Below are 16,846 nucleotides of genomic sequence, written 5' to 3'. Positions count from 1 at the left end.
TGTCACTCTGCTGCAGGAATACTGACCATCCTCTTCTGCCGATGATCTAACAAGCATACTGTGCTCCTAATGGTTTAACTCATTCCTGTCCTTGCACTCCTTGTGTTAGGGCAGGCAAAGGGTTTCCAGCAGATGTCATGCTACATGTAAATTCACTTGCCAGCTGTTACAACAGGGCACGCACACGCCTATACAAAACCAGTGCGTTTCTTATTCTGTGTATTAATAAGCAAGATCAGAGCTGTTGAATTTTCAAAGAGATGCTGCAAACAGTTAGGTTGTTAGAAGCAGAACGAGGTCTTGGAATATACGCGACTTGGGATCTTGGGATCTCCGAGACAAGGGGTCTTGGAACCTCTGAGACTTGGGATCTTGGGATCTCTGAGACAAGGGGTCTTGGAACCTCTGAGACTTGGGATCTTGGGATCTCCGAGACAAGGGGTCTTGGAACCTCTGTGACTTGGGGTCTTGGAACCTCTGAGACTTGGGGTCTTCGAACCTCTGAGACTTGGGGTCTTCGAACCTCTGAGACTTGGGGTCTTGGAATCTCCGAGACTTGGGGTCTTGGAATCTCCGAGACTTGGGATCTTGGGGTCTCCGAGACAAGGGGTCTTGGAACCTCTGAGACTTGGGGTCTTGGAACCCCTGAGACTTGGGGTCTTGGAATCTCCGAGACTTGGGGTCTTAGAATCTCAGACGTCAGGTCTTAGTATTGATTGACATCAAAGAGTCTGGGGAGGGTACTTGTGTCAAAGATTGGTTTGGAGAATGGTTATATAGAGGCATTGGAGGAGGTGGGGGAGGAGTTATACCCAAAAGAAAAAAAAAATCAATGTTGCCGTCATTCCTTCTGGTGGGTTAAATAAAGTTGCTTATATTGCACATCCTCTATGTGCTCACAGATGGAATGGTTCCAATGGCACAGATCGGATCGACGTTGGACCTACACCCGAATGTTTTCTTAACAGTTCTGCTCTAGAATCTGCATTTCCACAGGTTTCAAGGGCAGGCAAGGTTAACACCAGCTCAGAACGAGTGGTTTACAGGGTCTCAGTCCTTTCCCGACCTGTGTAGTCCGAGACACGTTACTTTAAGGCACTGTCTAAAGTGTCATTAACACGTAGTGGTCACGTGGCTGAATAATACCGAGCACCAAACAGAAAACGTCTTTTTTTAACCCCTTTTATTTAAAGTTTGTAATAGATAAAGGAGGGGAGATAATATAGGGGTGTGGGGGGGGGGGGGAGAATGTACAAGCTACATGAAAGCATAATATGCAGTACAGTATATTAAAGGATTAGCGATATATTAATATTATCTAAAAACCCTATTTCCCAATAAGCCCTTCAAGCCCCGGCCTAGGCCCCCCACATTTTAGGGGCCCCTGGTCGGGCCAGGCCAGGCCAAACAGGACCGGCCTTCAACTGAAATCCCTCCGTTTCTCTTCCCTACATTCTGGCCCAAGACGCCAGGAAATTAGCGGTGGCGTAAATTGGCGAACATTAATTAACCGCCGGTTTGTTGACGGCCTAATCGGTGCATTGTTTTTAATCGTTGCAGGCTGCCGTTATCTACCAAACTGACTTTGCACCCTAATTGAGGACCCTGCTGGGTGATGTGGCGGGTCGGGGGCGGGGGCGGGGGCGGGGGCGTGTAGCGCGCTGGTAAGGGCTCTTTGTAACCAGAGTACATTCTCGTAGACAGGAGACAATCCCCATTTTTATGTAGGGTTATGAAACCCAGACTGCATTAGACGACTTCAGCACATGTGAGATATATTTGTAAGGGCACCAGCTTATTTAAAATATATGTACAATTCCTCTTCTAAATCTGGAAAGTGTTTCCATGCCCATATTGTCCCAAATTCTCGAGTTTTATTGCCATTTACCCTGTGCCCAGGAAACTTCCATAGCCCACCTTACAGCTTTGGTATACCTCAGTATTTCGGATGGGTTTGCTACGTAGCGTGACCTGATAAATTTCGAAGGTCTAATCTGTGACCGACTACTGCTCGCGCCCAACAGCAACCAAGAAATACGCAGACACCATCAATTTGGGTTAAATTAGCCACAACATTTAACAATGCCGGAAAAATGGTCCTGTCTGCTCCATAAATGGCGTACTATCGGACCAGCCCAGTGGCACGTTCCCCTCTAACACCACGATAATATAACTATTTGGAAATATAGGATAAGTATCTGTCGTCTAACGTTAGCATAGGTTGCACTTCATAAAATTATACTAAAAACTTTATTTCATATAGCCCAATGGGACTTCACAATTACAGTACAGCGCGCGGTGCGCAGCACATAGGAAATGTTACATACCCAGTTCCTGCCCACAGGAGCTTACAATCTATGCTTTTTGTGCCTGAGGCACAGGGAGATAAAGTAATTTGCGCAAGGTCACAAGGAGCTGACACAGGAAAGCAGGTTCCCCTGATTCACACTCAGTGTCATTGTTAAGAGAGTCAGTGTCATTAGTCACTGAGCCGGTCCCTCTCCTTTCCCTTAATGGACATATGTCTTTTTTCAGCCTGATCTACTATGTAACTATGTAGCTATGTAACTATGTAATTCTGTATGAAACTATGTAACTATGTAATACTTTATGAAACTATGTAACTATGTAATACTGTATTAAACTATGTAACTATGTAATACTGTATGTAACTATGTAATACTGTATTAAACTATGTAACTATGTAATACTGTATGAAACTATGTAACCATGTGATACTGTATTAAACTATGTAACTATGTAATACTGTATTCAACTATGTAACTATGTAACACTGTATGAAACTATGTAACAATGTAATACTGTATTAAACTATGTAACTATGTAATACTGTATGAAACTATGTAGCTATGTAACTATGTAATACTGTATTAAACTATGTAACTATGTAATACTGTATGAAACTATGTAACTATGTAATACTGAATTAAACTATGTAACTATGTAATACTGTATGAAACTATGTAACTATGTAATACTGTATTAAACTATGTAACTATGTAACACTGTATTCAACTATGTAACTATGTAATACTGTATGAAACTATGTAACTATGTAATACTGTATGAAACTATGTAACTCTATATGAAACTGTAACTCTGTATGAAACTATGTAACTATGTAACTCTGTATGAAACTATGTAACTATGTAACACTGTATGAAACTATGTAACTATGTAACACTGTACGAAACTATGTAACACTGTATGAAACAATGTAACTCTGTATGAAACTATGTAATACTGTATGAAACTATGTAACTATGTAACACTGTACGAAACTATGTAACTCTGTATGCAACTATGTAATACTGTATGAAACTATGTAACTATGTATGAAACTGTCTAACTATGTAATGCTGTATTAAACTATGCAACGATGTAACTATGTAATACTGTATGAAACTATGTAACTATGTAACTTTGAATGAAACTATGTAATTCTGTATGAAACTATGTAACTATGTAATACTGTATGAAACTATGTAACTATGTAACACTATGAAACTATGTAACACTGTATGAAACTATGTAACTATGTAACACTGTATGTAACGATGTAATACTGTATGTAACACCGTCTGAAACTGTGTAACACCGTAAGAAACTATGTAACTATGTAACACTGTACGAAACTATGTAACACTGTATGAAACTATGTAACTATGTAATACTGTATGTAACGATGTAATACTGTATGTAACTATGTAACACTGAATGTAACACTGTATGAAACTATGTAACACTGTATGTAACTATGTAATACTGTATGTAACACCATCTGAAACGATGTAACTATGTAACACCGTAGGAAACAAGTAACTATGTAATACTGTATGTAACTAAGTACAGGTAGTCCTCGCTTTCTGTCGAATGCGGTTTCTGACGGCGCATAATGCAGTCCAAAAACTCATTATCCCTCGCCGTTTTCGCGTATCTGACGGAAATAACATGGGTCCCGCTTTCCTACTGTCCCGCACCTGACGCGGGTTTGCGGGACGCATTCTGTCGGAAAAGCGAGGACTGCCCGTAATAGAGTATGTAATTATGCAAATAACGATGTAACAATGTAACGATGTTACGTAGGGTTACAATATTTCACCATTCAAAAAAGAGGACACCAAACCGGGACAACCACCGCGCATTCACGGTCAGCGCTCATCGCTGGCACATGGCACAACTTTTGTTTGTGGATGCGCAGTCGGTGCTCGCCACTTGCGCACGCGCGGTTGGCACTCGCTCACGCATTCATGACCGGACATACCGGATGTTTTTAGATATTTTTAAATTCCTCACGGGCGGCAACGTTAAATCAGAAAGCCGGATATGTGCGGGAGAATACGGACGCACGTTCATCCCGTTACTAGTGTTACTCTCTAATTGGCTTCCCTACATTAATATAACCATCCTAGAAGAACAGCACGGCCTTTTGATTCTCTGTAAATTGTATTGTATTGTATGTCTTTATTTATATAGCGCCATTAAAGTACATAGCGCTTCACAGCAGTAATACATGTGGTAATCCAATTATTAACAGATAATATAAATAACAGATCATGGGAATAAGTGCTTTAGACATTAAGGAAGAGGAGTCCCTGCTCCGAGGAGCTTACAGTCTAATTGGTAGGTAGGGAGAACGTACAGAGACAGTAGGAGGGAGTTCTGGTAAGTGCATCTGCAGGGGGCCAAGCTTTATGTATTGTGTTCAGAATATTCACAGTGCTATTCATATGCTTCTTACAAATGACATTTTCTATGGTCCTCTGAATGGGGAAGTGTTTGTCAATCAAGTGTTTTCATTCCCCGTATCCGCCCCCCCCCCTGTCCTTATCAGAGAACCAAATAAAGATAAGGGAAAGCGGGTTTGCTGATGCAAACTCTTGCTGAACACAGTGATATAAGACAAAAGTCCATATACTCCGAAGGTGTGATCGGCCGAAAAACCCCAACTGACATAAGGTTTCTTTTTCCGACTGATCGCAGCCAAGATCGCCCCTTCAGCGTCTCGGCGCATAAATCTCACTTACCGTGTTTACAAACAAATAGCTTTGAATAATGATTTAAAAATATTTATAGGTGGTACATGTCACTGCCATTAGTGCACTTTGCCCCTAGGAGACACTGACCCCTTAACCCTGTCACTGCCATTAGTGCACTTTGCCCCTAGGAGACACTGACCCCTTAACCCTGTCACTGCCATTAGTGCACTTTGCCCCTAGGAGACACTGACCCCTTAACCCTGTCACTGCCATTAGTGCACTTTGCCCCTAGGAGGGACTGACCCCTTAACCATGTCACTGCCATTAGTGCACTTTGCCCCTAGGAGACACTGACCCCTTAACCCTGTCACTGCCATTAGTGCACTTTGCCCCTAGGAGGGACTGACCCCTTAACCATGTCACTGCCATTAGTGCACTTTGCCCCTAGGAGACACTGACCCCTTAACCCTGTCACTGCCATTAGTGCACTTTGCCCCTAGGAGACACTGACCCCTTAACCCTGTCACTGCCATTAGTACACGTTGCCCCTAGGAGACACTGACCCCTTAACCCTGTCACTGCCATTAGTACACTTTGCCCCTAGGAGACACTGACCCCTTAACCCTGTCACTGCCATTAGTACACTTTGCCCCTAGGAGACACTGACCCCTTAACCCTGTCACTGCCATTAGTGCACTTTGCCCCTAGGAGACACTGACCCCTTAACCCTGTCACTGCCATTAGTACACTTTGCCCCTAGGAGAGACTGACCCCTTAACCCTGTCACTGCCATTAGTACACTTTGCCCCTAGGAGAGACTGACCCCTTAACCCTGTCACTGCCATTAGTACACTAATTGTACTAATACATTTTTTAGACAATGCCTCTTCCTCCTGGAGATGCTGCAGAACCCTGACCTAGTCTAATTGCGCCCTCTAGTGCTGGAAGCAGGGAGTGCAGGTATTTAAAAGCCGACACATTGTATACCTAGATACAGTATATTAAGGGCCCCACCTGCGTTCTTACTGTTTTATTTTGTTAAGATGTCTGTTTTCACCTCTAGTTTTCGTGCTCTCACCGATTTTTCAAGCTGAGTTTGTAAACTGAAGTGAATATGGCTGCAAATCCTTTCTGGCTTAGGGCGAGCTGCTCAAAGCTCTGTTAAGCCACTTGATTTTAACCTAAGTCAACGACATGGTAACTAACGCTGCATCCCGAAAGGACAGTAACGCAGCGTTACGCCATGTTTAAGCCTGTAAAGGGCCACGCATTAACTACAAAGAACGTTAGTAATAATGACATGCAAATTAGGCATAATAGCATCCCTTATCCACTAAAGTCTGTCACATTTAACGTGGGGACTTAAATAATATAAGGTTAAGTCGTAGCTAACCTTGGTGTTCCTCCCATCCAGACCCTGATATCGGGCGCTTGCAGGGTCCGGATGTGGGGAACGCAGCGGTAGATAAAATGGCGTTATTTCTCTCTCCTCCTCTCAGCTCGAGTCCTATTTCGGGGTCTGGGTAGGAGTAACGCCAAGACTGGCATAATGTCACATTACTGGAAGATAACGCAACATTACGCAGCAATAACGTGCCGTTAAACACACGCTAATGAGATGTACAGATGTGGAGAGACTTGCGGTCATTGGTGCCCGCAGAGGAACACGCAGAAGTCAGCGGTGCCCGCGGAGAAACACGCAGAAGTCAGCGGTGCCCGCGGAGAAACACGCAGAAGTCAGCAGTGCCCGCAGAGGAACACACAGAAGTCAGCGGTGCCCGCGGAGAAACACGCAGAAGTCAGCGGTGCCCACGGAGAAACACGCAGAAGTCAGCGGTGCCCATGGAGAAACACGCAGAAGTCAGCGGTGCCCACGGAGAAACACGCAGAAGTCAGCGGTGCCCACGGAGAAACACGCAGAAGTCAGCGGTGCCCACGGAGGAACAAACAAGAGTCAGCGGTTCTCGCGGACAAACACGCAGAAGTCAGTGGCGCCTGGGACAGTGTCTGCCGCGGTCGTGCGGCGGGGGGTCTGTGCTTCTCAATGAGACCCCCGCAGCGTTAACTGAAACAAAAAAAAACAATTGTATGGGGGTTTGCTACATCTGTGTTTTGGATATAATTAGTTTGGGGATACCGCGTTACCTCGGGGAACACAACGTCCGTTGCTGTTTTGGGTAACCGGTACTCTTCGTTTGGTTAATGCCGCATTTTCTGAACCAGCACCGCCCCTGCAGACAAAACCTTTTCAATATGAAGTCACAAGAAAAGGTGTTACAAATGACACACATTACTTTCAACAAATTGTTGTTTTTCATTATTATCATGATTGATCTGGCTTAATAATAATAACTTTATTTCTCCCAGTGAGGGACATTGGGAGACAGTTACAGTGCAGCGCGCGGTACGCAGCACGTAGGAATGTTACAGACGCAGTCCCTGCCCCGCTGAGCTCACACTCTCCTGAGGCACAGGGAGATAAAGTGACTTTGCCCAAGGTCACACGGATCTGACACCGGGAATAGAACCAGGTTCCCCTGCCTCACACTCAGTGTCGTTATTTACACTGAGACAGTCCACCTCCCGTTATTTAATTTTATTCACAGGTGGGGGCTCAGGTGTTCCTAAAATGAGCTTGCTGGGGTTCTGTGTGTTTGTTAACTTATTTTCACCTGCTGGGGGTTGGTGGCTCCTCCTTCCCAGGTATTAAGCCCCTCCTTCCCAGGGTTTAAGCCCCTCCTTCCCAGGGTTTAAGCCCCTCCCCACTTCCCAAGTCAGCAGGTCCTTTTCATTTTACTGGATATAGATCCAATGTTGGTCTATCTCCCTCCTAATAGAGGTAAATGAGAATTTTAATCCTAATTGAGGTATATTAGTATTTTATCTGGCAGTGTTAGGACCTGCGAACTGGGTCTGCCTTGTCGTGGCTCGCAGGCTTACAATGCTTTGGCCAAAGGGTTAAACTAAATTATCCTTTTTCAAGAGAATATATAAGTATTTTACTGTGTATTTTTGTCATATTGGATGTAGCATTGGGCTTCTCTGTCACTTGTTGTATACATTTGCCACGCTCAGTAGCTCTCCTTTTTGACACTTGTATACCTATATATTTTGTGGGGGCTCAGGGGTTCCTAATATGAGCTTACTGGGGTTCTGTGTGTTGTTAATTCACAGATGTAGCCTTACGTTTGCAGACTTGCTAATACTAAAAGTGCAAAGTAACCAAATGATGATATTATCTTATAGTGAGCAGCAGGTGGCAATGCATCCTTAGAAATAAGATGCAACATAGTCTCATAAGGAAGACTGTGGCTGCTCAGTTTGCTTAGAAACTAATGGGAACAGGTTTTAATATATTTAACGCCCGTAACTCTGAGGAGGCCAAAAAGATGCCAGTTGTCTCCCGGACAATGAAAGCTTAAAGCGCGGCCGCAAAGACGGGGCGAGTCTCTCCAAAGTGAGCGGATCGCAGCGATATGGTTAATAAGAGAGACAATTAACTATTTTTTTTCTAAATCAGAAAAATATAATAATAATAATAATAAGTGTTTTTACAATCTTTACTTCTTATCTTTCTTGATAGGAAATATATATATATACACACACACACACACACACACACACACACACACACACACACACACACACACACACACACACACACACACACACACACACACACACACACACACACACACACACACACACACACACACACACACACACACACACCCCGGTACATCCAGGCAGCTGGTAATCCGTACATTTTTCTAGGTCACTAATAAGAATCTTAGGCTAAGAAAAAATCTGCTGCTCTTAAAAATTATTGGTGTGACGTGCTCACCAACGACACAACAGTTGTGCTGTGTGTGTGTGCTGTGTGAGGCTGTATGTGTGCTGTGTGTGTGTGCTGTGTGAGGCTGTATGTGTGCTGTGTGTGAGGCTCTGTGTGGCTGTGTGTGCTCTGAGTGGCTGTGTGAGGCTCTGTGTGGCTGTGTGTGCTCTCTGTGGCTGTGTGAGGCTGTGTGTGGCTGTGTGTGCGCTGTGTGTGGCTATGTGTGCGCTGTGTGTGCTGTGTGTTGCAGTGTGTGCAGCTGTGTGTGGCTGTGTGTGCTGTGTATATCTACACTAATAGCACTACTTAGCAGAGCTGTGCCAGTCACGTCCTTGTTGATCGGCAGAGCCATCCTTTTGGATTATATTAATTAGGGCAATGCTGACTCCTGCAGATCAGGGTGCAATATATCACTAATTCACTTAAATGTGCTTAAGGTGCCAGCGTTGCAGAAAAAGGCCAAGTCCCCTCTGCTGCATCTGTTTATCCCATTCTGCAGATGCCGGCGTAGAGACTGATAGCCAATAGTGCAGACATTGGCTATAACCAGGCCCATAAATATTACTGGGGCTCACGCACCAGCCTTCCCTTTAATCTGCTCACTGCCCGGGGCCACGTAACACCCCTACCATGCCCAAGCACCTCCTTTCTGGTGTGACCCTCCTCCTAAAGGGTTACTAGAAGATTGAAGTGTGTCGGGCCCCACCCTGTGTAGCCATGGTATCATGACATCATGGGGGAGTATATTAGAGGAAGGGAAGGTTCGAGAAGGTTAGGTTCCTGGAGGACAAGAGGAGTGGAGCCTCGGGGAGAGTAGATAGGTATGTTCTTAAAGTAATATAACTGGCAAAGCCCTGCTATCCCCCCTATGTTATTGTGTTGTAGATAAGGACAGTGCCCCTGTTAGTTAGGATCCCAGCAGAACGGCGGCGGGGACATTTGAGCGCCGGCAGTGAGTGGTCTCAGTGGCTGTTTGGTTTTGGCCAAACATCATAGACCGCTACGCACAACCTTCTCTTCTCTGTTATTATTCTGAGACTTTAAATGTAAACCTTCATATCTCCCCCTGTTCAGATATCTCTCTTCAGTCTATGAACATCTAAATCAGGGGCGGCCAACTCCAGTCCTCAAGGGCCACCAACAGGTCAGGTTTTCAGGAGAGCCCTGCTTCAGCATAGGTGGTGCAGTCAATGACTGAGCCACTGATCGACCCACCTGTGCTGAAGCAGGGTTATCCTGAAAACCTGAGCAACAGTTGGTGGCCCTTGAGGATTCTTTTTACCCCTAATCAATGCTGCCCCCTTCTTACCCATCCCATGTCTCCCAACATATATAATAGACTGTAAGCTCTTGTGACTAGAGCGTTCCTTGATTTACCCAAACCTCGAACTGGTCCCCTCCCCCAGTTCCCATTAACCACACCATACAAATTCTTGGGAGGATAAACTGGTCACCACTTTATTAAATCAAGTCCAACATATTAAACATAAAACATACATTAAAGGAACCCCATACCCAGCCAGCTGGCTCCGTCATTATACATCAGAGCAGAGGGATACCCTCAACTCATACCCATCCCCACTACTGGCCACCCAAGACACATGGTCCATAATTACACACACATGGAAGGACCCTACCATGCCGGCTGCCCCATCAATCCCAACAAAGAGGTCCAACACCTCACTTAAAGGAGCAAATATTCACCAAGGTCCCCCTCCACCCCCTGGGCTACCCTACTCCCGCCATACAATCCTCTTAAACTGCGACAATTATTTTCATCAACACTTCACCACTTCCCGGCTCCAACACAATCATCAAATTACAGGAGGTCGGGTGGGAACTTCTCCGATGGGGGGGGGAGGGGGGTCAGCAGGAAGACAGAGGTAAGAGTCCTACCAATGCCCCTTAAATAACCTCCCTGAGCCCCTGTGACCGGGTGAATTCACTATCCCAACACTATGCCAGGGAGACCTGTGTGTCCAGCAGTGATCTTGGAAAAGGCTGGGTTAATTAACCAGGTCCCGGCTACCTCGTTAAGGGGCCTCGTTAAGGGGCTTTAAGAACCCAGAGCGGTCACTGTCTGAATCAGGGAGACACACTGGTACCCTGGAGGGAGATAAGCCGGCAGCAAGGTGTGTTACCGTGGGACACTTACCCTTGTACTTTGTGTTTTTCTTGGACTTCAACCGTCCTTTCTGGGAATAGGGCAAAGCCCAGTTATGGACTGTTTAGCTGGGTTTCTTTTTTGCTGAATTAAGCTCTTTTTAAGTTCTATGTTTATGTGGCTGAATGAACATAACCCACATGTCCTTGCGTTGTCCTTGCGTTGTCCTTGCGTTGTCCTTGCGTTGTCCTTGCGTTGTCCTTGCGTTGTCCTTGCGTTGTCCTTGCGTGGAGCGGCTCAGTGAGTAAAGACACTGACTGGCACTGAGTGTGAAGCAGGGGAACCTGGTTCAATTCCCGGTGTCAGCTCCTTGTGACCTTGGGTAAGTCACTTTATCTCCCTGTGCCTCGGGCACCAAAAGCATAGATTGTAAGCTCCACGGGGCAGGGACTGTGCCTGCAAAAATGTAAAACCAGCAGCGCTATACATTAACAAACAATTATAACACCCCTCACCCTATTACCCTGACATCACAATCCCCCGGGTAGGTGCGCCTCTGCACTGTCATGTGACCCCTTCCCCCCCTGGCCCAGCGTCTCCTCATTATGCGTAGGTTTTATAGATATTGCTTTTATTCCTATATTTTAGATAAGTGAAAATCGAGCGACATTTTTTGTTATCTGCTACTTATAGAGAGCATGACAATATTCGGAGCTGTGAAATTGTAGGTTAATTGTAAATTCTAATAGCTGCATTGGCCCTGGAGAGGATCCGGTTTGACATACGCTGTGATACCTCCCGGCGGACGGAAGTTTCCGTTCTTCATAGATAACATGATAGTGCACAGAACTTTCCAAAAGTCATCAGTTTCTTCTTCCAGTGACCTGTGTGAGTTCTGTACACTATTATTTTACCTATAAAGAATTCTAATGCATGGCCACTAAAACTTATCCCGACCTACGTTTTTCGCGCGCCAGATATAAATCTTTAGGAATTGCAGAATATTTGGATTTTGCAGAAGCCCTAACAATGCGCGGCTTGTAATACCATGATTTATATTCCGCAGATAATGCCGGAGCAGTTTACAATAACCAGTTTTTTAGGTTGCTTAAAAAAAAAGCGATGGAAAAGCATAGCCGTGGAAAATCCCATAATGTGTTTATTCATTGAAAAACTCGCCGGAGAATAATGCATTCACAAATCCTACAAACAGCTAAAGAAGCATCAGGGTAATTTAGCAGCTAGATGAATATGTATGTGAAAAACACAGAAGGAAATCTTATTTAAATAAAACATGTTTGACAGCTTCTGATTGGCCATTTTCAGTGTTAAGTGGGAAACCAGGTTATGCTGTTGAGTTTAATCTTATTAAACACACATTATTTGTATTGTTCGGTTGTTGGTAGAAGTTTGTCATGCTTTGGACAAGATGGGGAAACAGATCTATATCCTCCCCAGCCTGTGTCTCCCACTGCTGGATGAAGTCTCCCCAGTGATCCCCCAGGTCCTGCGGTTACAGCCTCTTCTCCACACCGCTCCCACACATTCCCTCATCCCATCCTCTCCAGCCCTGCTGGATGAAGTCTCCCCAGTGATCTCCCAGGTCCTGCGGTTACAGCCTCTCTTCACCACGTCGCTCCCACACATTCCCTCACCCCATCCCCCCCAGCCCGTGTCTCCCCACTGCTGGATGAAGTCTCCCCAGTGATCCCCCAGGTCCTGCGGTTACAGCCTCTCTTCTCCACGTCGCTCCCACACATTCCCTTATCCCATCCTCTCCAGCCCGTGTCTCCCCACTGCTGGATGAAGCCTCCCCAGTGATCTCCCAGGTACTGTGGTTACAGCCTCTCTTCTCCACGTCTCTCCCACACATTCCCTCATCCCATCCTCTCCAGCCCGTGTCTCCCCACTGCTGGATGAAGTCTCCCCAGTGATCTCCCAGGTCCTGCGGTTACAGCCTCTCTTCTCCACGCCTCTCCCACACATTCCCTCATCCCATCCTCTCCAGCCCGTGTCTCCCCACTGCAGGATGAAGTCTCCCCAGTGATCTCCCAGGTCCTGCGGTTACAGCCTCTTCTCCACGTCACTCCCACACATTCCCTCATCCCATCCTCTCCAGCCCGTGTCTCCCCACTGCTGGATGAAGTCTCCCGAGTGATCTCCCAGGTACTGTGGTTACAGCCTCTCTTCTCCACGTCTCTCCCACACATTCCCTCATCCCATCCTCCCCTCTTATTTTTGGTTTTCGTCTTTTAGTTTTCCTTGATTGAGAACCATCTTTGTCCAACGATGGTCATTTCTTCATGAGACGCACGCACGCACGCACACACACACAGGCACACACAAGCACAGACAGGCACACAGACACACATAGACACACAGACACACAGAGACACACAGATACAGACACACACACAGGCACACACAAGCACAGACAGGCACACAGACACATACACAGAGACACACAGCTATCTGTTGTTTTGTTTTCCGCGGAACACATTATCCGACGTCAGAATGGATTATCCGACTCTTGCCGCCAATTAACATGGGATTCGCAAATCCGCCGCAGTTTGGATAACCGAGGTCCGCCTGTGTATATAGGTATACAGATGTAGCCAGGGTTATTGCTCCCGCTGGCGAGTTCTGATGGGATATTGGGACATTCTGTGTTATCCCTGCCACTGAATCCTATGGAAACGCTGCGATATTCGGCGTTATCAGTGGGTAAAATAAAACTGCCGACATCTGTATAAACATATACACATATGTATAGTGGTTAAAGCGTTGCTAGTGGGTACCACAGCTCTTTTATTTCCCATCCTGGAGTAGAGGTTCTACTTCTATTTATTCTACCAACTCTTGTGGGTCCCGCGGTCCAATAGGACGCCAGACACTAATTGTTTACAGATTCCTATTGGACGACCATTTAAATACCAGCAACTAAATAGGTACGTGTCTTGGGATAAAGATAGCGCAGCTCAGCCTCGGAGAACGCTCCCATTCCAATGCTTTAAGAAGTATATTGATTTTGTGTGGGATTACTGCTTTAAAGTCTCTCCGATGTTAAACTGGGACAAAACCAGTACATAAAGAAAACAACACTTGGTTTATAACGGCAAAGTGTGTCATTGGTTTTTTTTACTCTTCGATAAACCTGGCGGCATTTTCTCCCCCGTTTTGCAGCCGGGAGACTTGGAGAAACAGAATCCTGATCAGAGGTTAAACTATTACAGTTTTCGAACATGCGAGTCGTCAAAACCCGAACCTTTTAATGCCTCTCCTGAGCAAATTCAATGTGAGATTCAATTCTACGACATGACAATTAACGCAGTAACTCGATAAGGTAGAAAAATATATTTAATCAGCACCTAATGAATTACACAATGACAAAATAAAACAAGCCTGACATTTTCCTGCCTTGGGAAATTTCCCATAATTGTCATTATGTAATCCATTAAGTGTTGATTAAATATATTTTTCCTCTCAACGAGGCTGTTATGGGAATTATCATGTCATGTAAAACAAGTGTTTATCCCATTGAGCAGAGTGATTACCGTGTTTAACGTTCGTTGGGTTTATGTATGTATAGCTTTCTTTCTAAAGCAAACACAAAAAAGGATTCGGGATGCACATTGATACCCTGACAACCAAGACCTATGCCAAACTAGGGGTACTTTACAGGAACAAATCCTCCCTAAGTCTCCTGGTCAGAAAGCGTATCGCACAGCAGATGCTAATGCCAATTATTGACTATGGAGACATAGTATATGGCACGGCACCTCAAACCCACCTTAGCAAACTTGACACCCTCTACAATTCAATTTGTCGTTTTGTTCTCCAATGCAACTACAACACACATCACTGCGAAATGCTCAAAGAACTAGATTGGTCAACACTAGAGTCTAGGCGCAAAGTTCACCTTTCCTGTCTTGCCTTTAAATTCTTTATGGGCAAGCTACCCAGCTACCTGAACAAGCTCCTCAACCCTACCACGTGCAGCACTTATCATCTGAGATCTGACTCCAAAAGACTGTTCATGGTCCCAAGGTTCAACAAAGTATCCGGACGTTCCTCCTTCTATTACCGTGCACCCCAAAACTGGAACAACCTACCGGAGACTCTCACATCCACCACCAGTTTAAGTTCTTTCAAATCTAAGGCTGTCTCACATTTTAACCTGGTCTGTAACTGTTTCATACTGTGCATGCAATGTCTATACATTATATATGTATACCGTGATCATTATGTAACTGTATTTGTAAACATGTATTATTTGTCTTAACTCTGTGCCCAGGACATACTTGAAAACGAGAGGTAACTCTCAATGTATTACTTCCTGGTAAAATATTTTATAAATAAATAAATAAAATAATAACCTTACTTTTATCTGTATTAAACCTCATCTGCCATTTACCTGCCCACGTTTCCAGTCTCTCCAAGTCCTTCTGAAGAGAAATTACATCCTGCTCTGATTCTATTACCTTACACAATTTAGTATCATCAGCAAAGATGGAGACTTTGCTCTCGATCCCAACCTCAAGGTCATTAATAAACAAGTTAAAAAGCAGGGGTCCCAGTACCGATCCCTGAGGTACTCCACTCACGACTTTAGCCCAACCTGAAAAAGTTCCATTTATGACAACCCTCTGTTGTCTGTCCTTTTAACCAGTTTTCAATCCAGGTGCATATATTATTACTGAGTCCAATTTTCTTTATTTTGTACACCAACCTCGTGTGAAACGTATCAAAAGCCTTTGCAAAATCTAAGTTTTCAGCGATGTTTCCTCCCGATACTGTTCCCTGCCCCGTGGGACCCAGTCTCACCCGGAAAAAAGGGATACGCCAACATGCCGATCCTTGTGGCATTGCGGGGATTTCAGAAGAACACCCAGTCTGTCTCAAACTACAATGCACGCCCAGAACCGCACTATGTAAGGAAAAGAGACAGAGTGCAGTGTGGAGAGGGCGCCTACTTGTCTCTCACAGGTAAATGAGGCTATTTAGATACTTTTGCAAACTGTTTGCATTAAGCTCTCCCTACAAAGTACACGGCCCTTTAACGGGTGTAAAAGTCCCATTTATTCATCTTCCTAATTTGCTTTTTTAGCCGCACACGGTTCATTGCGATATTGACCGGTCTGAAACCAGAGCGCGATCGATAGAACCTTCCAGAAATCTCCGCAACTGACAGAGCAGCAATTAGCTTAACTAGGTGGAAGTATTGTTAACACGTTTAATTAATTAACAACAACCCTTCAAGTCTTTGTTTTATCCCCTTTGCTGGTAGAGGGGCTTGCAACGTATTTCTCCACAATTGGTTACTGGCCCCTCAAGCATCAAAAGGTTTTTTTTTAAAGTAACCGCCCCCCGCCCCATGTATAGGAAGCTGGGGGTACCCAGAACTGAACCACACAACCTGATCTCGAGAACGGCCCCTTTAAATACTACAAGGAAGCTGCATGACAGGAAGGACATGGGGAGAGTGGGGGTCCATGGGTGGTATTATAAAACGTATGAGCAGGGCATCTCAATATGGGCAGTTTGATAGAGAGGTGGGAAACAGGTGGGGGGTGGCAGGGACAGCAGGGGGAGGGGCATGTGACAAGGAAGGAGGGTTGGGATATGAGAGAGGGAGGAGAGGGTGATATGCAAGAGAAAAGAGGGAGAGGGTGATATGAGAATGTAGGGATAGGGACATGCATGCATACATACATACATGCATACATACATACATATATACATACATACATTCACACACACATACGTAGTGAGATATGGAGGGATAGTGAGATATGAGAATGTAGGGATAGGGACATACATACATGCATACATACATACATTCATACATACATACATACATACATACATACATACATACATACATACATACATACATTCACACACACA

The sequence above is a fragment of the Ascaphus truei genome, chromosome 22 (assembly GCF_040206685.1).
Source record: "Ascaphus truei isolate aAscTru1 chromosome 22, aAscTru1.hap1, whole genome shotgun sequence".
NCBI classification, from domain to species: domain Eukaryota; kingdom Metazoa; phylum Chordata; class Amphibia; order Anura; family Ascaphidae; genus Ascaphus; species Ascaphus truei.
This window is presented reverse-complemented; position numbering follows the sequence as displayed.